At 41.9% G+C, this 22,340-nt stretch overlaps 1 long non-coding RNA gene across 13 annotated transcripts in view; it reads left to right on the top strand.

Moving 5' to 3' along the window:
* Positions 1 to 22,340, top strand: part of LOC102164252 (uncharacterized) — a 234,037-nt gene that overhangs the window by 200,731 nt on the left and 10,966 nt on the right. For 6 of the 13 annotated variants that reach the window (XR_014840283.1, XR_014840282.1, XR_014840305.1 and 3 more), the window contains 3 exons: positions 10,616 to 10,702; positions 17,222 to 17,292; positions 18,263 to 18,392. This is a non-coding gene — a long non-coding RNA (uncharacterized LOC102164252). Of the gene's footprint in view, positions 1 to 10,615; positions 10,703 to 17,221; positions 17,293 to 18,262; positions 18,394 to 22,340 lie in introns of those variants that run through there. The other 7 variants (XR_014840293.1, XR_014840296.1, XR_014840297.1 and 4 more) reach the window with 3 other exon arrangements.

Here is a 22,340-nt window from a genome sequence, read left to right as displayed (position 1 = left end):
CCCATATTTCTTTAACTACTTGATCCTTTTCCGCCATGAGATTGTAAGAAACCCCTAACGAAATCCTCCAGGTTTAGAAATCTGCTTTTGAAACCCTCTCTCTGGGTCTCTCCGTTTTTCTTCATTAATAACTCCTACTTAGGATCGTAGCCTTGTACCCAGTCCCAAATCCCTAGTTCTCTTCTTCCAAAGAAATGAATCAAGATGAAGTGAATTGCTGCTAATGTACCATTAGAATCTAGCAATTCTTGTCCTGATTTATTCTGCAGGCAGTTTAGTGTAGAAGAGGTTTTCTGCTCTATCAGACACACTCTCACTCCTCACCCAAGATGCCAATGAGCATTTCTTTGTGAATATCATTTCCCAGAGCAACCTCTGGATTTGTAGATTGTGTAATTCGCACTCGGTAGAGGAAATGATTTCACTCTCTTCCCATGAAGAAACCAAGAAACTCCTACCACAGCCTAAAATCTCCTTCCAGCTTTATTTTCTTTCCAATATTCTCCTTTCCGTACCTCCTCCCCACAATACGATTTTTCCCCAAATGTCCTTCAAATTCTCCTTCTTCAATTTCTTCCTGCAGATCCTGTGCAGGTAAAACCACTTGTGAAATCTGGGGCATGTTAAAAGCCTTGTTTGTCTGCCACTGCCTGGACCCCTGTCCTGTCCCACTGCCTAGTCTCTCTCAATTAGTGCCATCCTCTTGGGAAACACCTGGTCTCCAGAAGGCTCTGGGCTGTATCTAACTCCGTAAGCTACGATCATGCCCCAGCACATCAACTTGATATCATGTACCAGGACTCTGAAGAATTGGGAAATGGGACAAGTCGCTTCGATGACTCAAGAAGGAGACTGCCATCTGCTATGTCAAATGGGGAGGTGAGATCAGAATGAGGATGGTACCAAGGGCTCAGTCAGTGGTCCTTGAGGCTCTGAAAAGGAGACAGAAAGATGAGAAATCAAGAGGAGAGGGGCATGGACATGTTCCACAAGTACCATTTGGCTGGAGGACAACACTGAGTTTCTCCATAAAAAATATAAAAGCCAGATGGGGAAGACCCATGGAGTGATTTGAGCCAAGCCATGCCAACATAGAGCAAATGGTACACGTCTTCTTGGAATGCCTTAAGTTTAAATTATTGAAGTGAAGGGATGCCTGGTCCTTCACTGGGAAGACAGAGCATCTTTCCAGGAGGTACCAATATTGGAACATGGATTCTTCCACTTAGGCAAAATTCTCCTATGCTTGTTTCCAGTTAGTAATGACTCCTTGTTTCCAGTTAGTAATGACTCCTTCCTTGAGTGCTGGGATTTTTGGTGATGCACCTCAATTTTAGTAGTTTGCAAAGGGAAATTAAGGTAAAAGCAATTGCTCTTCTCCTTCCTTCCTCTTACCCCTGGTTAAGTCAGTGCCGTGAGGCTGGCTCATGGGCTTTCAACTTAGGCTGCACATATAATCACTGGGGGAGCTTTTCCAATGCCCACCCAGGCCTGTTAAATCAGAACTTCCAAGGGAGCACCCCATGCAACAAGACTGCTTGGGTGACTGCAACACGCAACCAAGTTTGAGATCCTCTGTGTCTGCTGGCTTATATTCAAGCAACACAACTTGGTGCAGCCAAGACGCCTTTGGGGTCTTTTTCTTTCCCTCACTATCTCTGTCACTTCATTCCAGTGGTTGTCAAGCTGTCTGTGTTCATGCTACACTTTTGAACCCTGAGATTTTTGGCAGCACACTTGTAATGATTCAAAGACTCAAAGTTGCACTGACCAGCTGGCACATAATAGAGCACAGTTGGCACCAGATTATTTCAGTGTCTCTGTAAATGGCTGTAAGTGCCCTTGAGTGAGTCACCATTTCCCACTGGGTTGCAAAGCCTCAGCCTGGCCTGTGTCCTCTTAGACACTCTCAAGGCAAAATTCTTACTTTCCCTAGTGAGCACGCCTTCTTTCTCTGGCATTGGCCTGGCATTATATTATGCCTGTAATCCATTTCTCTCAACAGATTCTACCCAGTTCTATGCCAGAGTGTTGGAGACACTCAGGCTCCATCTGAAAGACACCGAGGTAGTGTTAGTTGGTGGCACAAGAAATATGTCATAAATGTTGATTGAAATCAAGCATACTCCTAGGGAGACATTCAAAAAGGAAGCTGCAAGAGAGCAGTTGAGATCGCCAGTCCTAATAGCTGCAAACAAGATCTCCCCCGTCTCTGGCCTGGTTCCCCCTTTTAGGCAAGGTAGGCACTTACCTCCCCAGCCCCTGCTTCCTGCAGGCTCTAGACTCCCTCTACCGGGAGCTGGTCCCAGCCCAGGAGGAACCTTGAAGTAAGTTCTCTATGTAACTGGGAAACTGCCCCTCTCCAGGGCTGTCCTTGTCACTGATGACACCTCTCTGGTCTCCTGCCTTTGGGCCTGATTTTTGATTCCTGGCCTCACCTCACCCCTGTTTGCCTGGTTACTCTTCCCATTTGCACACTCCCACCCTGACCATGAGCCCTCAGATTCCAGCTCCTCCTATCCTGCGCCTGGGTCCTGCCTACTTCCCTTGGCTCCACCTTGATTCTCCTGGCCAGGCTGATTGGCATGGCTTCTGATTGCTCGCCACCACCTTGAGCCTGTAGTCAGTCCCGGAATGCTGCTTTTCTCCACCATCTGTCCAGCAAGTTTGCCATGTTTGTCCTGACCTGGAATCCATGTGCTACCTTCACTTCTGATGGGCTCCTCTGCTTCCTTCTCTTGGGCCTTGCTTCCTCTTTATTGTCAACCTTTACACTTCCCAGTTCTGTTTGGCCCAGAATGTGATGGGGACCCAGATCCCCAGAGGCAGGGTTGGAAGAGACCTTCTGTCCTCTCTATCTTGTGACCCATTGCCAAGGGCTGCAATCCCATGTCCAGGCAAGGTTGTGCTCAGGAACCCGAGACAGAAAGCAAATCTTCTCTGAGCACTCCGGGTCGCTACTTCTGCCCTCACAGTCCAGGGTTGCTTCCTCCTCAGGATTCTCTAGGCCCAGAACAAACCAAGGGGTTGACTAAAGAGAGCCAGGAGTTCAGGCTCAAGGAAGGGCACAGGTCCCAGTGGCTGTGTTCTTTCCTCCTGATGTGTCCAAGAAGTCCCAACTTGGAGACCCGGAGACTGAAGGGAGCCAGCCAATCCTCCTGAGATCAGCACCTGGTCATGAGTCCACACTGTTGACAAAGAGGCAACCATTTATCCTCTCTAGGGCTCCTTCAGAATCCCCAAAGCAAAGAGAACAAAAATATGTTCCCTGGGATGTGACAGGAACTCATGAAGAAAGTTAGCTCCCTGAAAGGATCCTTGGTTCCTTCATTCACAGATCTCTTGGTGCTTTGTTAGAGTATTTTGGCCAAAACAGCTTGGCTTTTGAAGAGGGAAGGGGAAGAGCTTCTCTGTGTCCTCTGGGAGAGCGCTCTCCACTTAGCTTCCACCACCTCCTCTGCAGATGAAATAATCCCAGATTCTGTGGAAAAGGTGAATGAGGCCAAGCCCCAAATCATGGAATGTTGGCATAAGAAAGGAGTTTCTGGACCATCTTGGAACAAGACAGTACACTGGAAGACCAACTCCAGCCAACTGGTAGTGTCTGCCTGGAGAGGCAGGTTAAGGGTTGTGAGGTTGCCATGTGGACTGGTTACAAAGAATTCAGTGATTAATTATCAATGTCTGCCATAGATGCAAGAATAGAATTATGTGCTGTATGTTTACTCACTCGGATCTGGTTCAACAATTTCATTTCCAGAGAGATGAGGTGACTTGCCTGAAGTCACAAAACTAGTTAGTGGAACCAGGAATTGAACTGAAATTGCTGACTTCTGGTCCATTGCCTTTGGGCGGCACTTTCCATGGTGTGCCATGAAGTTAAATGCCCATATTTACAATAGACACTTCTCATGTGAACTGGGCCTTCCTACAAAGCTCCATTATCTCAGTAGCTCTGGGTTCTCTGTGGGGACATTCTCAGCAAAGCCTGTCATCTTATTGTCTCTCTCCCTTTCTTCCTGTTTTTCTGCTACTCAACCGATGATTTTATTTTATTTCATTAAGAACATTTAAGTTTTACTCTCTTAGCAAATTTTAATTATATAATACAGTATTTTCAATTATAGTCACCATGTTGTTATTCATTAGATCCTCAGACTTTATTCATCTTATAAATGACAGTTTTTACCCTTTGACCAACCTTTTCTCAACCCCCAGAACCTGGCAGCCAGTTTTCTATTTCTTTAAGTTCAACTTTTTTTGGTGGGGGGGATTCCACATTCCACATATAAGTGTTACGACGCAGTATTGTCTTTCTCTGTTTGGTATTTCTCTCTCTCTCTCTCTCTCTCTCTCTCTCTCTCTCTCTCTCTCTCTCTCTCTCTCTCTCTTTTTTTTTTTTTTTGTCTTTTTAGGGCTGCACGCATGGCACATGGAGGTTCCCAGGCTAGGGGTCCAATCAGAGCTGAAGCCACTGTCCTACACCACAGCCACAACAATGCCAGATCCAAGCCGCATCTGTGACCTACACCACAGCTCACAGCAATGCCAGATCCTTAACCCATTCAAGTGAGGCCAGAGATTGAACCTGTCTCCTCACAGAGGCTAGTCAGATTCATTTCTGCTGAGCCACAGTGGGAACTCCTGTTTGATATTTGCCTTATTTCACTGAGCAGGGTGAAATTAAGATTCATCTGTGTTGCTGCAAATGGTAGGATTTCCTTATTTCCATAGCTGGATAATATTTCATTGTGTATATATCACATCTTCTTTATCCATTCATCCACTGATGACACTTAGGGTGTTTCCATGTCTTGGCTATTGTAAATAATGCTTCAATAAAACATGGGGGTGCAGATATGTCTTTGAGATACTGATATAGTTTCCTTTGGCTGTATACCCAGAAGTGGGATTGCTGGATCATATGGTAGTTCTATTTTTTTTTTATTATTATTTTCCCACTGTACAGCAAGGGGGTCAGGTCATCCTTAGATGTATACATTGCAGTTACAGTTTTTTCCCCCACCCTTTCTTCTGTTGCGACATGAGTATCTAGACATAGTTCTCAATGCTATTCAGCAGGATCTCCTTATAAATCTATTCTAAGCTGTGTCTGATAAGCCCAAGCTCCCGATCCCTCCCACTCCCTCCCCCTCCCATCAGGCAACCACAAGTCTCTTCTCCAAGTCCATGATTTTCTTTTCTGAGGAGATGTTCATTTGTGCTGGATATTAGATTCCAGGTATAAGTGATATCATATGGTATTTGTCTTTGTCTTTCTGGCTCATTTCACTCAGGATGAGATTCTCTAGTTCCATCCATGTTGCTGCAAATGGCATTATGTCATCCTTTTTTATGGCTGAGTAGTATTCCATTGTGTATATATACCACCTCTTCCGAATCCAATCATCTGTCGATGGACATTTGGATTGTTTCCATGTCCTGGCTATTGTGAATAGTGCTGCAATGAACATGCGGGTGCATGTGTCTCTTTTAAGTAGAGCTTTGTCCGGATAGATGCCCAAGAGTGGGATTGCGGGGTCATACGGAAGTTCTATGTATAGATTTCTAAGGTATCTCCAAACTGTTCTCCATAGTGGCTGTACCAGTTTACATTCCCACCAACAGTGCAGGAGGGTTCCCTTTTCTCCACAGCCCCTCCAGCACTTGTTATTTGTGAATTTATTAATGATGGCCATTCTGACTGGTGTGAGGTGGTCTCTCATGGTAGTTTTGATTTGCATTTCTCTTATAATCAGCGATGTTGAGCATTTTTTCATGTGTTTGTTGGCCATCTGTATATCTTCCTTGGAGAAATGTCTATTCAGGTCTTTTGCCCATTTTTCCATTGATTGATTGGTTTTTTTGCTGTTGGGTTGTATAAGTTGCTTGTATATTCTAGAGATTAAGCCCTTGTCAGTTGCATCATTTGAAACTATTTTCTCCCATTCTGTAAGTTGTCTTTTTGTTTTCTTTTTGGTTTCCTTTGCTGTGCAAAAGCTTTTCAGTTTGATGAGGTCCCATGGGTTTATTTTTGCTCTAATTTCTATTGCTTTGGGAGACTGACCTGAGAAAATATTCATGATGTTGATGTCAGAGAGTGTTTTGCCTATGTTTTCTTCTAGGAGTTTGATGGTGTCCTGTCGTATATTTAAGTCTTTCAGCCATTTGGAGTTTATTTTTGTGCATGGTGTGAGGGTGTGTTCTAGTTTCATTGCTTTGCATGCAGCTGTCCAGGTTTCCCAGCAATGCTTGCTGAATAGACTTTCCTTTTCCCATTTTATGTTCTTGCCTCCCTTGTCAAAGATTAATTGACCATAGGTGTCAGGGTTTATTTCCGGATTCTCTATTCTGTTCCATTGGTCTGTCTGTCTGTTTTGATACCAGTACCACACTGTTTTGATGACTGTGGCTTTGTAGTATTTCTTGAAGTCTGGGAGAGTTATGCCTCCTGCTTGGTTTTTGTTTCTCAGGATTGCTTTGGCGATTCTGGGTCTTTTGTGGTTCCATATAAATGTTTGGATTGTTTGTTCTAGTTCTGTGAACAATGTCATGGGTAATTTGATAGGGATTGCATTGAATCTGTAGATTGCTTTGGGTAGGATGGCCATTTTCACAATATTGATTTTTCCAATCCAGGAACATGGAATATCTTTCCATTTCTTTACATCTTCTTTGATTTCTTTGATTAATATTTTATAGTTCTCGGCATATAGGTCCTTTACCTCTTTGGTCAGGTGTAATCCGAGGTATTTGATTTTCTGAGGTACAATTTTAAAAGGTATCATTTTTTTGTATTCCTTTTCTAATGTTTCATTGCTGGTATACAGAAATGCAACTGACTTCTGAATGTTAATCTTATATCCTGCCACTTTGCTGAATTTATTAATCAGTTCAAGGAGTTTTGGGGTTGAGTCCTTAGGGTTTTCTAGGTATAGTATCATATCATCTGCATACAGTGACAGTTTGATCTCTTCTCTTCCTATATGGATGCCTTTTATTTCTTTTGTTTGTCTAATTGCTGTGGCTAAGACTTCCAAAACTATGTTGAAGAGCAGTGGTGAGAGTGGGCATCCCTGTCTTGTTCCAGATTTGAGTGAGAAGGCTTTCAGTTTTTCCCCATTGAGTATTATATTTGCTGTGGGTGGTAGTTCTATTTTTAATTTTTTGAGGAAGCTCCATACTGCTTTGGGTAGTGGCTGTGTGACTTTACATTCCCTTCCAAAAATGCACAGGAGTTCTCTTTTCTCCATATCCTCAACAAGCCTTGTCATCTCTTGTGGTTTTGATGAGAGCCATTCTTTTTTTTTTTTTTTTTTTCCTGTCTTTTGCCTTTCCTAGGGCCACTCCCGTGGCATATGCAGTTCCCAGGCTAGGGGTCTAATCGGAGCTATAGCCACCGGCCTACACCAGAGCCACAGCAACACGGAATCCGAGCCACATCTGCGAACTACGCCACAGCACACGGCAACGCCGGATCATTAACCCACTGAGCAAGGCCAGGGATCGAACCTGCGATCTCATCGTTCCTAGTCAGATTCATTAACCATTGCGCCACGACGGGAACTCCTGATGAGAGCCATTCTAACAGGCGAGAGGTGATATCTCATTGTGGTTTTGATTTGTGTCCCCTGATGGTCAGTGATGTAGAGTACCTTTTAATGTACCTGTTCACCATTGAAAAAATGTCTGCGGTCTCCTGCCCAGGTTCATTTTTACTTTTATTTTTTAAATTTGCTTGTTTTTATTTTATTTTTAAAATTTTTTGGCCATGCCCGTGGCTTTGGAAGTTCCTGAGCCATCGATCGAACCCATGCCACAGCAGTGACCAAGCTGCTGCAATGACAAGATTGAATCCTTAACCCACTGTACCACAAGAGAACTCCTGCCCATTTAAAAATCAAATTGTTTTGTTTTTTGCTATTGAGTTGTATGAGGTTTTACATACAGTCAGCCCTTCATACCTGCATTACATCAGTTTTATATGGTGTAAACATTGAGTACTATGTTTATAATCCATGGTTGGTTGATTCCACAGATGCAGAACCTACAGTTATGGAGAGCTGATCATGAGACTTGAACATCTGTAGGTTTTGGTATCTGCAGTGGATCCTTGAAACTTTCCCTTGCAGATACCAAGAAATGACTATTTTTTAAATATTAGCCCCTTGTCAGATATATGATTTGCAAATATTTTCTCCCATCTGTAGGTTGCCTTTTCACTTTGTTTTTAGTTTCCTTTGCTATGGAAAGGGTTTAGTTTGTCATAGTCCCACTTGTTTATTTTTGCTTTTGGAGTTAAATTTAAAAAAAAGGCAGGAGTTCCCTTTGTGGCTCGGTGGTAACGAACTCAACTAGGATCCATGAGGATGTGGGTTTCATCCCTGGCCTCTCTCAGTGAGTTAAGGATCCAGCATTGCCATGAGATGTGCTATAGGTCACAGATTCGGCTCAGATCCCAAGTTGCTATGGCTGTGGTGTAGGCCAACAGCTGTAGCTTCTATTCGACCCCCTGGGAACTTCCATATGCTGTTGGTGCGGCCCTGAAAAAAAAAAAAAAGCAAAAAAAGCCAATGCCAAGACTGATGTCTGGAAGTTTAGCCTCTATGTTTTCTCTAGGAGTTTTATTGTTTCAGACCTAAAATTTAACTTTTTAATCCATTTTGTGTTGATCTTTGTGTATGATATAAAATAAGCCTCCAATTTTATTATTTTGCATGTCACTGTCCAGTTTTCCCAATACAATTTATTAAAGAGACTTCCTTTACCCACTGTATATTCTTGGGTCCTTTGTCATAAATTGATTGATCATTAATGCATAGGTTTCTTTCCAGGCTCTGTATTCTCTTCCGCTTATCTATGTTTCTGTGTATCCTATCTCTGGGTATGGTTTATGTCAATACTATACTGTTTTGATTACTATAACTTTATAATATAATTTGAAATCAGGAAGTGTGCTGCCTCCAGCTTTGTTCTTCTTTCTCAAGATTGCTTTGACTATTTAGGGTCTTCTGTGATTTCATACAAATTTTAGAATTGTTTTTCCAAGATTTATTATATGGAATTGGCTCATATAATCACAGAGGCTAAGATGTCCCATGATCAACCGTCTACAAGCTGGAGACATTGGAGATCAGATGATATAGTTTAAGTCCAAATCTGAAGATCTAAGAACCAGAAGAGCCAATGATGTCATTTCCAGTCCAAGTTCATGTGCTGGAAAAAGACTCATTTCCAACTGGAAAATAGTCAGGCAGAGAGAGGGAGTTCTCCCTTACCCTGCCTTTTATTCTGCTCAGGCCTGCAAAGGATTGGATGGGAACCACCCACACCAGGGAAGGCAATCTGCCTTATTCAGTCTGTGAATTCAAATGTTAATCTCATCCAGAGATGCCCTCACAGACACACTCAGCATAATGCTTAACCAAATACCTGGGCACCTCATGGCCCAGTCATGTTAACACATAAAATTAGTCATCAAAGACCATTTGATGGAATGTATGATGAAATAAATCCAACCATTGAAAATGACGTAGAACAATGTTTATTGACACATGATATATTCCTGAGTTAACAGAGTATGTTCCCAAAGAGTCATTGTTGTCTGATACATTTTTAAACTACACAATGTGTAGAAAAAAGTCATGAAAGAGTACGTAACTAGTTAAAATCTTCATGATAAAATTGCCTATGAAATGTGGCATACCTGCATTTTCTGTTTTTTTCTACCCAAAACACAAATTACTGCCAGGTAATTGCCAAGATGGCCCCCAAAGATCCCTACCTCCTGGTTCATGTCCTTGAACCATCCTTTCCTTTTGCAGGAGGTCTGGATTCAGTGATTTGCTTCTAGAGAATAGAATACATAGAGCTGATGGGATGTCATTTCCAAAATCAGGGTATAAAAAGACAGGTTTCCGTCTTGGGCACTCCCCCTTGCTTTGAGGGAAGCCAGCTGCCCTGTTAGGAGTTGCCTTATGGAGAGGTTCCCATGGCCAGCAACTGTGGGGGCCTCTGGCCAGTAACCCACAAGGAACTGAATTTCATCAAGAACCACATCAGGGAGCCTAGAATTGGGTCCTCTCCAGGTTGGGCCTTCAGATGAGACCATGGCCCCATTGAAGCCTTGGTGGCAGTCTTATGATCTCTTAAGCCCAAAGCACACAGCTCAGCTGTGCCAGGACACCTGACTGACAAAAACTGGGAGAAAAATAACTTATTTTTTAGCTGTTTAGCTTTGTGTTAATTTGTTGCACAGCAATAGGAAGTGAAACACTTAGGTCATGACATTTCATTTACTTATTTTTATTTTTGGTCTTTTTAAGTTCACACCCAAGGCATATGCAAGTTCCCAAGCTAGGGGTTGAATCGGAGTTGCAGCTGCCAGCCACAGCCACAGCCATGCCAGATTCAAGCCGCATCTGAAACTTATGCCACAGCTCATGGCAACGCCGGATCCTTTAATCCATTGAGCGAGGCCAGGGATTGAACCCTCGTCCTCATGGATACTAATCAGGTTCATTACTGCTGAGCCACAATGGGAACTCCTGGAATGAGTTCTTCATCTTTACTCCTTGCATTTATCCTTCCACTTTTTTTCTCCCCCTCACTTCAGATATAGACGCTCAAATATGAAGTTCTCTATTGCTGGAGAAAATAAATGAAGCAAAAATGCAGCAGCCCCGAGGAGGACCAGGACAAGGTATTCCAATGAGCCAGTAAGACATAGTGTCAGATCTAGGGAGCCCCTCACTCCTTCCTCCATCCTCTTCAACTCGTACAAAAAATTGGAATAAGTTAAAAAAAAAACAAAAAAAAAACCTGCAGTCAAACCACTACACCCTACATGAAGTCTCTCCTGAAAGTTCCAAATCTGAAGAAATAATTGCTTGGAGCCTGGCCTCTGGGTAAAATTTAGTTCTGCCTAAGAAAGAGGGACCAAGATGAGCTTCTCAAAGCCCTCCACTCTGTAATTTTTCTGTACTTCGGGGCTCTTGCCAACCAGGCATGATGTGAAATTGGAGTGACTCTGAGCCCAAACCCATTAAATGCACCGGAAAGGTACTTCTGTAGTCACTAACGGAATTAGCACTCGGAGGACAGAGATCAGATGAATACCTCGGCTTCCATTCCGTAATCCTAGGAAAGTGATCTGATCAGGAGCCCAGTTAAATGAGACAGAAAGTGCAGAGCCCTTTAAGTCCTCTGGATATCCAGAACCAGTCTATTTTCTCCTCTAGTGTGGCTCATTGCAGAAGCCAAAGACAATCCCACAACAAACCAAAAATGGTATATTTTGAGGGTGATTCAACACTAAATGTTGGCCAGGACAGAGATGTAAGTGGCCCAGGCAGTCATGGGATACTGAACCTCACAGAAAACTGATGCCATTTGGGACCCACTTTTGTTTAGTTTCCCCTTACGCTCTGATGCTAAGCTTCAATGACGCTGCTGAAGTTGGTTGGTCCATTTCTGACTCTTCCTGTGATGATGGTTCTTCATCTCTTGGCAAGGTCATTATCTTCCTGTGAGTTCACAACAGAAGTAACAGAACAACAATAATAACAACAACTGGGTGATAAATATATTTTTAAAGCATATTTATAACCTCTTAAATTTTAAATGAAATTAAATTTTAAATTAATTTTAAATTGGTAAATCCATGTGAAGAGAAGAGGAGATTGAAGCATAAAATATTAAGTCATCTCCAAGGACTTAGTTTTAAGTGGCAGGCCAGGGATTCAAGCACAGTCTGTGTGTCCATGAGCCTATGTTCCTTCTAGGGGATGCTGAACTACACTGCTTGTGGGTACTGTCCCTAACCTGCAGCCTCCTGATGGATGTGTGGTCACTTGATGTCCTGCACCAATGTCATCTTTCTTGGAAATCCCCTTGAGCTATGAGAGAGATGAATGGTCAAAGTCAGTGGTTCCCAACCTGGCTCAACGAGGAATCTGCAGGAATGCGAAGGCTCACCCCACCTTCAAGATTTTCAGGCTCAGGGGCCAGGTTTGGGGCCATAAATTGGAATTTTGTTGACCAGGGCTCTGGTTGGTACCGACACAATCAAATCACAGATTAACATGCTACAACCACATTAACATGTTGAGTGATCTTTAAATTCCCTTCCAGAACTAAGTCTCCAAGGCAGGCGAGGCATTAGGATAGCTGCCTGGTCACGTGCCTCTCTCCTCACCCAACACTGTCCTGGGCTGCTCTTCCCCATCCTGACCCTCTTTGACTCCCTCCTGATCCAGACTAGGAACACACTGCAATAAACACACTGGCCCAATGGCAGGCTCCCACCCCACTTCCCTGCTCTGCCTGAGCTCTCAGTAACTCTTTTCTCTGTCTTTTAGTTCCTTCTCCCTGTCATCTAATCCTTCCAAGCCTGTATTTTTTAATAGGTAATACATACCTACAGTACACATCTCCAGAGTTACAGAAGGGCATATTGATAAATATTTCCTTCCTTCCCTATAATCCAGACACCCAGGTCTTATGCCCAGAGGGACCACCAGTCAGGTTTTACAAAAAGAAATACAAATGGTAGCTTGCTATACACAGCGTTTTGCTGGGCTTATTTTGCGGAAATTATGCCTTGAAGATTATTCCAGACCCATGCATAGAGAGTTCTGCAGCTTAATTCCTTGTCATGCATATTGTCGACTTAAAAATATATGCACAACCTGAAAGTTGAGGGTAAGTTCTATTTGGGGCAAAATGAGGACTATAGCCTGGGAGACAGCCTTTCAGATAGCTCTGACAAACTGCTCTAAAGAGGTTGGGGGAAGGTCAGTATATATGTGATTTTGGTGTAGGGGAGGGACATGCCACCAAGCACACATTTTACAGAAGGTTGCTGCTAGTCATGAGGAACAGATGTCACCATGAAGGATTTTAGTGCTTTTCTAGACACAAGGACATGCAAGAATTGGGCTCATAAAATCTTCTCCTGAAAATATCTAACTATCTGAACACCTGTTTTGCCAGTTTTCCCAGAGCACAGAGCACATCACTGCTGATTTCCACCCTAAGCTCCTTTCGGGGAGGGGGGATGCTATTGAGGATTGGCACCTTCAGTGGCTCATGATTCAATCTGTGTAGAGGCAGATAGCAAGTGCCAATCTCCAGTTCACAGGACTTCCCCATGGTCACAAATTCAGTCATAGTTTGGGGAGACTTTTCATGACCATTTCACTCCATGGTGCTAGGAATGCACATTCCCAGGTGGGGTGAAGATTTCATTGATAGACCACTCAGTGGGCATTTACTGGACTAGGGCTTGTTAACAGTAACCAAAATTTTCTACCACACATCTTGCTTGTCTGTTACAGTCCAGGAAAATATTCCCTCTTGTTTCATCTTCCCATATCTAGAGTTATACTATTACAATCATTGATCTGGTAAAAACTATGTTTGATCAACTGCTTCAAATCACTTAGTCATCATTGCTTTTTTTTGGAGGCTCAGTCACACATTTGTTAATACAAGACACAATAATCTTGTAAAACAGGCAAAATACAAACAATATAGCTAATAATATTAATTGAGTTTTAAGTAACTATTTAAGCCAAGAGCTTCCTAGCCAAACAAGTTTTTGAAGTTGTGTGAAGAGAGCCACTTAAGACAGCATAGAGACCTCAGAATTCAGTAGACTAGTAGCCTGGTTACTATAATTTAAAGTCTGCTGAGTGAAATGTGTTAAGGCTTCAGTATGGCTGATTACACTCTCCAATCCTATTGAAAGTAGAAGATAGTTGCTAAATGGTCATACCTGTGGAACATAGATCTCGTGACCCATCAGGCTCATATCAGTGGTAGATTGGCTGTGGTCATCTTTAAATTGTTATATGTATAACCTTGGGTCCAAGGGAGTCCTAGAGTACATCTTCCTATCCATCCTGGTGGAAGCCAAGGCCATAAATTATTACTACAAATCCACTGAGTTCTATTAGGTGTGACCCAGTGACTCTCCAGTAGTCTGACCATACCAGCCTGTCTGTCCCATACCAGCCACTATCTCTAAGGGTAATAAAATATAGGCATTATTCATAAGGTACCCAGCATGATTTCCTAGTGTCACTAGGCTGATGGTCCTTAGGATGATTTAATTGTTCCCAACATAGAGGAACCTTTAAACTTAAAAGACTGTGGCCTGATGTTTACCACATAGGTCCATCCCACAACTGTGAGAGGTTCCCTTCTAATAAATAGGGAATTTTTGACAGAGACTTAGTTCACTGTCCTGACTGAGTTTGAGTGACTCTAAAAGAAAATTCATATTTATAGTCAGGGTCAGAATAGGTATTATTAATTGATCAGGTGAGAAAATCCTACCTAGTAATAAAAATAAATTTCCTAAGGGCTATCCAATAAGAGCCTTGGAGGGGAGAAATCCACCAAGGTGGATACAGGTAACTAATCACAAACCCAACAATTGGATTGATTTTTAAAATTAGCATAGGATCATGCTCATGATAGAAAAACATTTGATTCATATGCAAAAGTCCAAGAAGTCAAGAAACCCCTGTAATTCATCATACAAGTCAGGTCCAGCATCTTAGGACAGCTGTCTACTTCTCATGTCATCATCTTCTCATCCTGGTGTAGTTTCTCCTCCATGTGAGCATTGTTTTGAGATGGTTTTAAAGTCAGCAGTCCTCTGTATAGACCAGTCTGGTGCAGGGGCCCTTTTTAAAGTGGGAAATATGAATCCCAAGTATCAATTCTCTTGAGTTTTGCTGCACATGAGCTAGTTAAGGGTACCTGGTGAGGGCCTTTCCATCTGGCTTGTAAATAGTCCTTTAAATTTTGTCTTTTCCAGTATGTATAATCCCTTGGTTGCAGGCCCTGGGGCATCTGATCCTCATCCAAAAATAGATTAGTGAGATAAGCTTTAGAAACGGGATTAGAATGTCATTTTAGAAGCTCATTTAAACTCTTGCAACAACATAGTATAATAGCAAACTATCTGGGAAATGAGTCTTAGTGAACACAGACCTCAATTAATAGAATTATATGAACAGATTAACAGGTGTCCATTGAAATATCTCTTTCTCTCTAAAAATACTCTCATTTGGGGAGTTTCTGTCATGGCTCAGTGGTAATGAACCTGACTAGTATCCATGAGGACGTGGGTTCGATACCTGGCCCTTTTCAGTGGGTTAAGGATCCTGTGTTGCCATGAGCCATGGTGTAGGTCACAGACACGGCTCGGATCCCACGTGGCTATGGCTGTGGCATAAGCTGGCAGCTGTAGCTTTGATTTGACACCCAGTCTGGGAACTTCAATATGCCATAGGCCATAAAAAGACAAAAATTTTTTAAATAAAAAATAAAATTAAGTTACTCTCATATATACATATATATTTTAGCCATATATATATATATATATTTTATAGCCAAACTAGGAGTTCTGTTGTGGCTCAGCAGAAATGAATCTGACTAGTATCCATGAGGACACAGATTCAATCCCTGGTTGCTCAGTGGGTTAAGGATCCAGCATTGCCATGAGCTGAGCTGAGCTGTAGGGTATGTCACAGATGTGGCTTGGATCTGGCCTTGCTGTGGCTGTGGCATAGTCCAGTGGCTATAGCTCTGATTCGATCCCTAGCCTGGAAACCTCCATATGCCACAGGTGTGGCCCTAAAAACACACACAAAAATATATGTGTATAGCCAAAATAAAACTAATTTATTTGCAAATTAAGTCTGGACACAACAAAATTGGCCTGATGATTTATATAAATAAAACATCACATAGTCTTTTCTGAAAAATTGCCTTTGCTAGAAATTTTATAAGGAATCTCAAATTGAGCTTTAAAGGCCTCTCATGCCAAGGGCATGTCAGAGATTTTGCCTTATAGATTTAGCTGAATTCATCCCTTTTCAAAGTCCCCAAAATACCTTGAGATTACCACATGCCAGCTTTGAGGTGGCCTTCCTAATTTATCTGATAAAGCTGTGGAGAAGTTAAGATCTTATTTCCAGGAGTTTCCAAAGAGTTTCCAATCTCTGAAGGGATCTGGTAGAGAGAAGAGAGAAACATTTCAATTCTGCTTACAAAGGTATAATTTACCAAGTTACTATAAGTCATGATTAGCTTGAGGGGAAGAGTTTCTTTATCCCTGGAAAACACAGATGATAAGCCAGTACTATTTCAGATAGAATCCGTAAAAATTATAATCATATTTACCAGTTCACTCAGTCCAATGTAACTAATCCTTTGTTAACAGTATATGAAGCCATCAGATTTCCCATTACCATTCTGTAATTTCTTAGCCAGCTCAACATTATGGTCTGAAAGTCAGAAACTTTTACTCTTCAAAAAATCCTTTCTATAGGTCTTCTTGAAGAGGAAGCATTTTTGCAGAGGCACCAGAGTAAAACCGTTAACTGTCTATAATGTCAAAAGACTTAAGAAGGCATCTTTAAAATCCAATTACAATGAGGTTGACAAAGAAACTTGGTTACTGCTATGACATATAAAGCTTTAAGATAATAACTAGAACTATATCATAATACCGGGACATATATCCAAATTTCAAAAACAATATGGTTTCTAGAATGTCTATATTAATAACATTCATTCATACTGTATAATCCGAGAAGGCTTATCACTCATTTGATAATGCGCCATAGTTTGTTTTAGCCATTCTCTAGTGATGAACATTTAGGATCTTTCCAGCCTCTGGCTATTACTAACAATGCCACAGTGAAGATTCTTTTATGTCTGCCATTTTCCTTATGTATGAGAATATCTGTAGAATAAAATTCAGGGGGGTGGAATTGTAGGTCAAAGGGTGTATTATTCTTCGTAACTGCAGTTTCCCATCTTCTCAGAGGCACCCTAGGTAACAGAACCCAGCCTTCTGATCATTTATGTCCTAAGTCTCTAACCTGGGTTCCTGATTTCCTGGGTCTGGCGACTCCAGGGGCATTTCAGTGGGTCTGGGCAGCCAGTGTGCTCACCCTCAACTGCCCAGTGTTCTCCCTGCCAGGCCCCCGCCTCAGCCTTGGAGACTCAGCCTTCCACAGCCCAGAAGGCTGTGAACTTTCCCCTCCCTCTATGGGCTTGTTCCCCGAACCCTGGGATGATGGCCTCTGTCTAGTTGTAAGTTCCGCGCATCCTTTCCAGTGCTAACTAACCTTCTCAATAGTTATCTCTGTGCATCCAGGTTCCCTTTTGTCTACTTCAACCAACTCTTCATCTCTTTTAGCTGAGCAGCCACACTGAAACCGAAGACCTACAAGTCCCATGAACTGGACCATCTCTAGATAAAACCGCAAGGTAGGTGACGTTTATCTTGGGCCCTTTCTGTACATTTTCTCTGGGTCCCTCTCTGCCCTCAAGAGGCTCTCTGGCTGCTCAGAGTTTCCTCTGGGCCTCTTGCCCGGATTCGCTGACTGTATTTAACAGTGCTGTGTGCAGATTCCTCTTTCCATCCTTATTTCAGAATGGGTGTCTCTTGTCTCTCATCTCCTAAGGGTCCTATTGGATAAACTCTTCCTCAGTGGTAGATATGTCATCAATGTTATAATCCACCTAGGGGTGTTTTCATCTTGGTTTGGGGCTTCCCGAAATAATCTTTGCTGAATGATTGGCACTTCAGGGGTAGAAGAAGGTCAAGGAAGATTTGAGGAAAGGAGGGGTGGCTGAGAGAGGTAGTGTGGTCCATGGTGTGGCAGAAGGAACACACCCAAAAACTGGTGTTCTGGGTCACCATCTCTGACTGTGTGATGCCTTTCACTTTGCGGAACCCAATTTTCCTTGTGTTACATTTTTCTTCATGTTGTTGAGGTCAACTACGATCATTGATATGGAAGTACTTGCTAAGGTACAAGGTGCTGTGACTCTTCCGCTAGCACCCCCAAGCCCCGAGTGTGGAGCTGCCAAGAATGCTGCCCCCTTGCAAGGTAGCCACATGTCAAGAAAGGAAGACAAAATTGTTCTATGCTTTCATTCTCTAGAAAGTACTGACAGCAACAGATTAAGCAATGAAACCCTTGTGAAAAATCTTTCCATCATCAGGGTCAGCTCTAATGTTTTCATCTTGCCTCAAACATTAACTTAAATTTCTTAGATTTGTGCAGTAACAAATTCTTCCTTCTTATAGGTAGCTCATCTCCTTAAATTTGTTCTGGTGGATGCTAAATATTTAAGTGTCCTTTTTTCCATCGGCTCAGTTCTCTCTAATTTTGAGAAGACATTTCCTGGGTCTGGTATTCACACTGTGTCTTTCTGTTTATTCAATTTGCAGTGGAATCCCAGCTGTCACAGGAGGTCTCAGAACAGCCTAGATGAGAGCTGACAGCTTCCCCTCTCAACGCCGCCTTGGGATTCCCAGAGCACTCCTGCCACAGCTTCTGACCTGAACTGCACAAACCCAGGTGACTTGGATTCGGATGCTTTCTTTGTTTCTCTGTATTGTTCTCCTGCTTTTGTTCTGATTTGTACATGTCCATTACTACCGGTCTAGGTCACTGCATCCCTGATGTCCTCCTCAGGGGAAGCAGGGATTAGAGGAACAAGCATTTGGTCCCCTGCCTAGAGTCACATGAAATGAAAAGAGGAATAAATGCTCCTTTTTACAAAAGCTTCAGGGACATCTTTGGTTTCTCTTTTCCCCAAGCCAACTCAAAAGAAAATCAAATTCTCAATCCCAAAAGCTCATCCCTCTTTGCAACGTTCTCCATGGTAAGCCTATGACAAAAGTTTTTGGGAAACTAGAATCCTGAGAAGTTAAAGGATGTTTTTTCAAGGCCAAATGCTTAGTAAGTAGCCTGACTAGAATCTAGGAGCCATCAGTGGAAGGATGGGATCCCATTAGCCCTGAAACCAAGTAAAACCTGGGGCCAGTGTACATGGTAGGAGAAGACTTTGCTTGTTTGGAGAAAACTATATCTGGAAAATTATTCTCTATCAAAGTACATAGAGAGTTCTCTAGCTTCATATTTTGTTTATGGCAGTGTCCTAATTTATTGTTATTATTGGAGGAATTGCTATTAATATCAAAATCACCATAGTGTTATACCCACCTATAATTTGCTAATGTGTAAACATGTAGGAGTGAATAGTTAACAAATTATTTCTGTGTATACATGTATGCATATATGTATATATATATGTATATGGCATATTTATTCATAGGCTATTTGCTCACATAAGTTGTAAATAATCTTTTATTCATTCATCCATGGTGTTGTTTTGGTTCTTTTATTTATTTATTTATTTATTTATTTATTTATTTATTTATTTATTTATTTATTTATTTTGCGTTTTAAGGCCACACCCGAGGCATATGGAAGTTCCCAGGCTAGGGGTCCAATTGGAGCTACAGCTGCTGGCCTATGCCACAGCCACAGCAACACAGGATCTGAGCTGCATCTGCAACCTACACCACAGCTCACAGCAAGGCCAGATCCTTAGCCCAGTGAGCAAGGCCAGGGATGGAACCCGCAACCTCATGGTTCCTCAGATTCGTTTTTGCTGCTCCACCACGGGAACTCCTTAGTTCTTTTAAATGAATTCATTTGTTCTTTTATCATCTCTAATTAAGAATTTGTCCCAGTTTTGTATGTATATTCTTTTAACCAGTTGCTTCAATATCAAAATGTAGTGCTTCTTTAAAATTAAACATATACATACACTATATACAATTTTATGTATATGTAATTTTAGCATTTGGTTTTTGGTCTTCCATATTTATTCAGTTCCCCATCTTCTCCATCCCTCTAAAACAAGAGTATCACCACTTTTTCCAGTGAGGAGTAGGTCATATTGTATTTTCTGCATCGGTGCACAATTATTTCCAACACAGTGTTCTAGCTTTTGGGGAGGCAAGGGAGGAATTGAATTCCCACTTGGGCATGTCAAGTTGGAGATGTCTGTTAGACATCAGGAGGAGGAGATGTCATGCATATATCCTTGAGAAATACTCTGCTTTTCGAAGTCTCTCTTTTAGGAGTTCCCATCGTGGCACAGTGGAAACAAATCCGACTAGGAACGATGAGGTCTCGGGTTCAGTCCCTGGACTTGCTCAGTGGGTTAAGGATCCGGTGTTGCCGTGAGCTGTGGTGTAGGTCGCAGACGTGGTTGCAGCTCAGATTAGACCCCTAGCCTGGGAACCTCCATATGCTGTGGGTACGGCCCTCAAAAGTAAAAAAAAAAAAAAAAAAAAAAAAAAAAAAAGGTCCTCTTTTATGTGGGACCAGAATTAACCATAGGGTTCTTCCAGATAATGGCTGACCAATAAGAGGGCTGCTTGTTTATGTATGATCCTTAGAGGCTGTAGCAGATGTTACTGGAGTTTGTATCCCTTGAGCCTTACCAGTTTGGTGCATGCCAGTCTGACTTCTAACTGCTGGGCTTTCTCTGGCTGCCAGAACCCATTGGGACTGTGCACAGTCAGAAGTGCCAAGGAATACTACTTAGCCATAAAAAAGAATGACATAATGCCATTTGTAGCAACATGGATGGAACTAGAGAATCTCATCCTGAGTGAAATGAGCCAGAAAGACAAATACCATATGATATCACTTATAACTGGAATCTAATATACAGCACAAATGAACATCTCTTCAGAAAAGAAAATCATGGTCTTGGAGAAAAGACTTGAGGCTGCCTGCTGGGAGGGGGAGGGAGTGGGAGGGAGTGGGAGGGATCGGGAGCTTGGGCTTATCAGACACAACTTAGAATAGATTTACAAGGAGATCCTGCTGAATAGCATTGAGAACTTTGTCTAGATACTCATATTGCAACAGAACAAAGGATGGGGGAAAAAATGTAATTGTAATGTATACATGTAAGGATAACTTGATCCCCATGCTGTACAGTGGGAAAATAAAAAAAAAAAAAAAAAAAAAAAAAAAGAAGTGCCAAGGAATGAACCCTCCCCACGGGAGCCTTCGATAAAGGGCAGATGGGTTTGGAGTATAATTACCATGGCTCTCACACCCCTCAGCCAGGGTGACCCTGGTGCCAGCAGCATCCAACTCCTATGACTCATATAGTTACTGGCTTGCTGCTCACTCTTTCTTGGCTCCTTCCCTGTCCCACTTCCTCCACCCTCTATGGGAGGAGGTGTCATGGGGTCACCTCCCCAATTAATTACGTGGACTGGAACCCTTATCTTGGGTTCTGCTTCTGGGGGGATCCAGACGAAGACAGAAGCTACTACTGCATCAGCCGTCTTAGCAGTCACATGAGTCTGCTGCTTCATCCTGATTTTACGGTCCAAGAAATCTCCAACCTCTTATTCATGTCAACTGCTGCCAAGTCATACTTACCTAGTGCTGTGCCTTTCCCATTGATTTTCTTAACCTAAACTCAGACTTTGTGTTGTTTCCTGTTATACTCTTGGTTTATTTCCATATACCAACCTAACAGAATAACTTTGAATATTGATTCGTTCTTTTGCTGTGTTAACTATCCCTCCCAGACATGAGTCATATTTGTAAATCTGATAAGCGTGTCTTTTGTGCTTTCATTGACTTCTTTTAGAAAAATGTTAAACAAGATAGGGCCAGGAACAGAATTCCAAACCAAGTTCCTCCTTGTGTTCACTAATCAAAATCATTTCAGTAAGAATCCTTGTTGATAGTGATTCAAACTATATAGATTTAACCTAGAATTTACAAATTTGCCCATAAGAATATTGAGCAAGATCAGCTGAGTTGCTTTGCCAGAATCAAGATGATCCACAATTATGTCATCCTTGTGATACAGAAGCCTAGAACCCTATCAGAAGGGAAACAGTGTTAGTTTGAGTTGTTATGCACAAGTCCATGTTAATTACTGAGAATCTCTGGATTCAGTTCAAAAAAGCCCCTGAGCTTCCTTTTAATAATCTATTTTGGAGGGGGAGGGAGTGGGATGGACTGGGAATTTGGGGTTAATAGATGCAAACTATTGCCTTTGGAATGGATAAGCAATGAGATCCTGCTGTATAGCCCTGAGAACTATACATATATCTACACTTATGATGGAGCATGACAATGTGAGAAAAAATAATGTATACATGTATGTGTAACTGGGTCACCATGCTGTATAGTAGAAAATTGACAGAACACAGTAAACCAGCTATAATAGAAAAAATAAAAACCATTATTAAAAAATAACAGATTAAATTATGCAGGAATTGTAAAAGTAAATAAATAAATAATAAAATAGAATACAAAATAATAATCTGTTTTGGAATTTACCAGGATTCAAGTTCAAGATTTCTAGCATTTACCCTTTCTTATCTGTTGTCTTATCCTCCTTCCTTAATTTTTTAGCAACAGAAAGTAGTGCTAAGGTCACACTTGTATGTTCTTTTAGGAGCCTGGTATGCATTC

The sequence above is a fragment of the Sus scrofa genome, chromosome 1 (genome assembly GCF_054392235.1).
Source record: "Sus scrofa isolate SSC_HxYL_T2T_F1_AM1 chromosome 1, Sscrofa_HxYL_maternal_Yorkshire_Landrace_v2.0, whole genome shotgun sequence".
Lineage (NCBI taxonomy): Eukaryota > Metazoa > Chordata > Mammalia > Artiodactyla > Suidae > Sus > Sus scrofa.
This window is presented reverse-complemented; position numbering and strand designations above follow the sequence as displayed.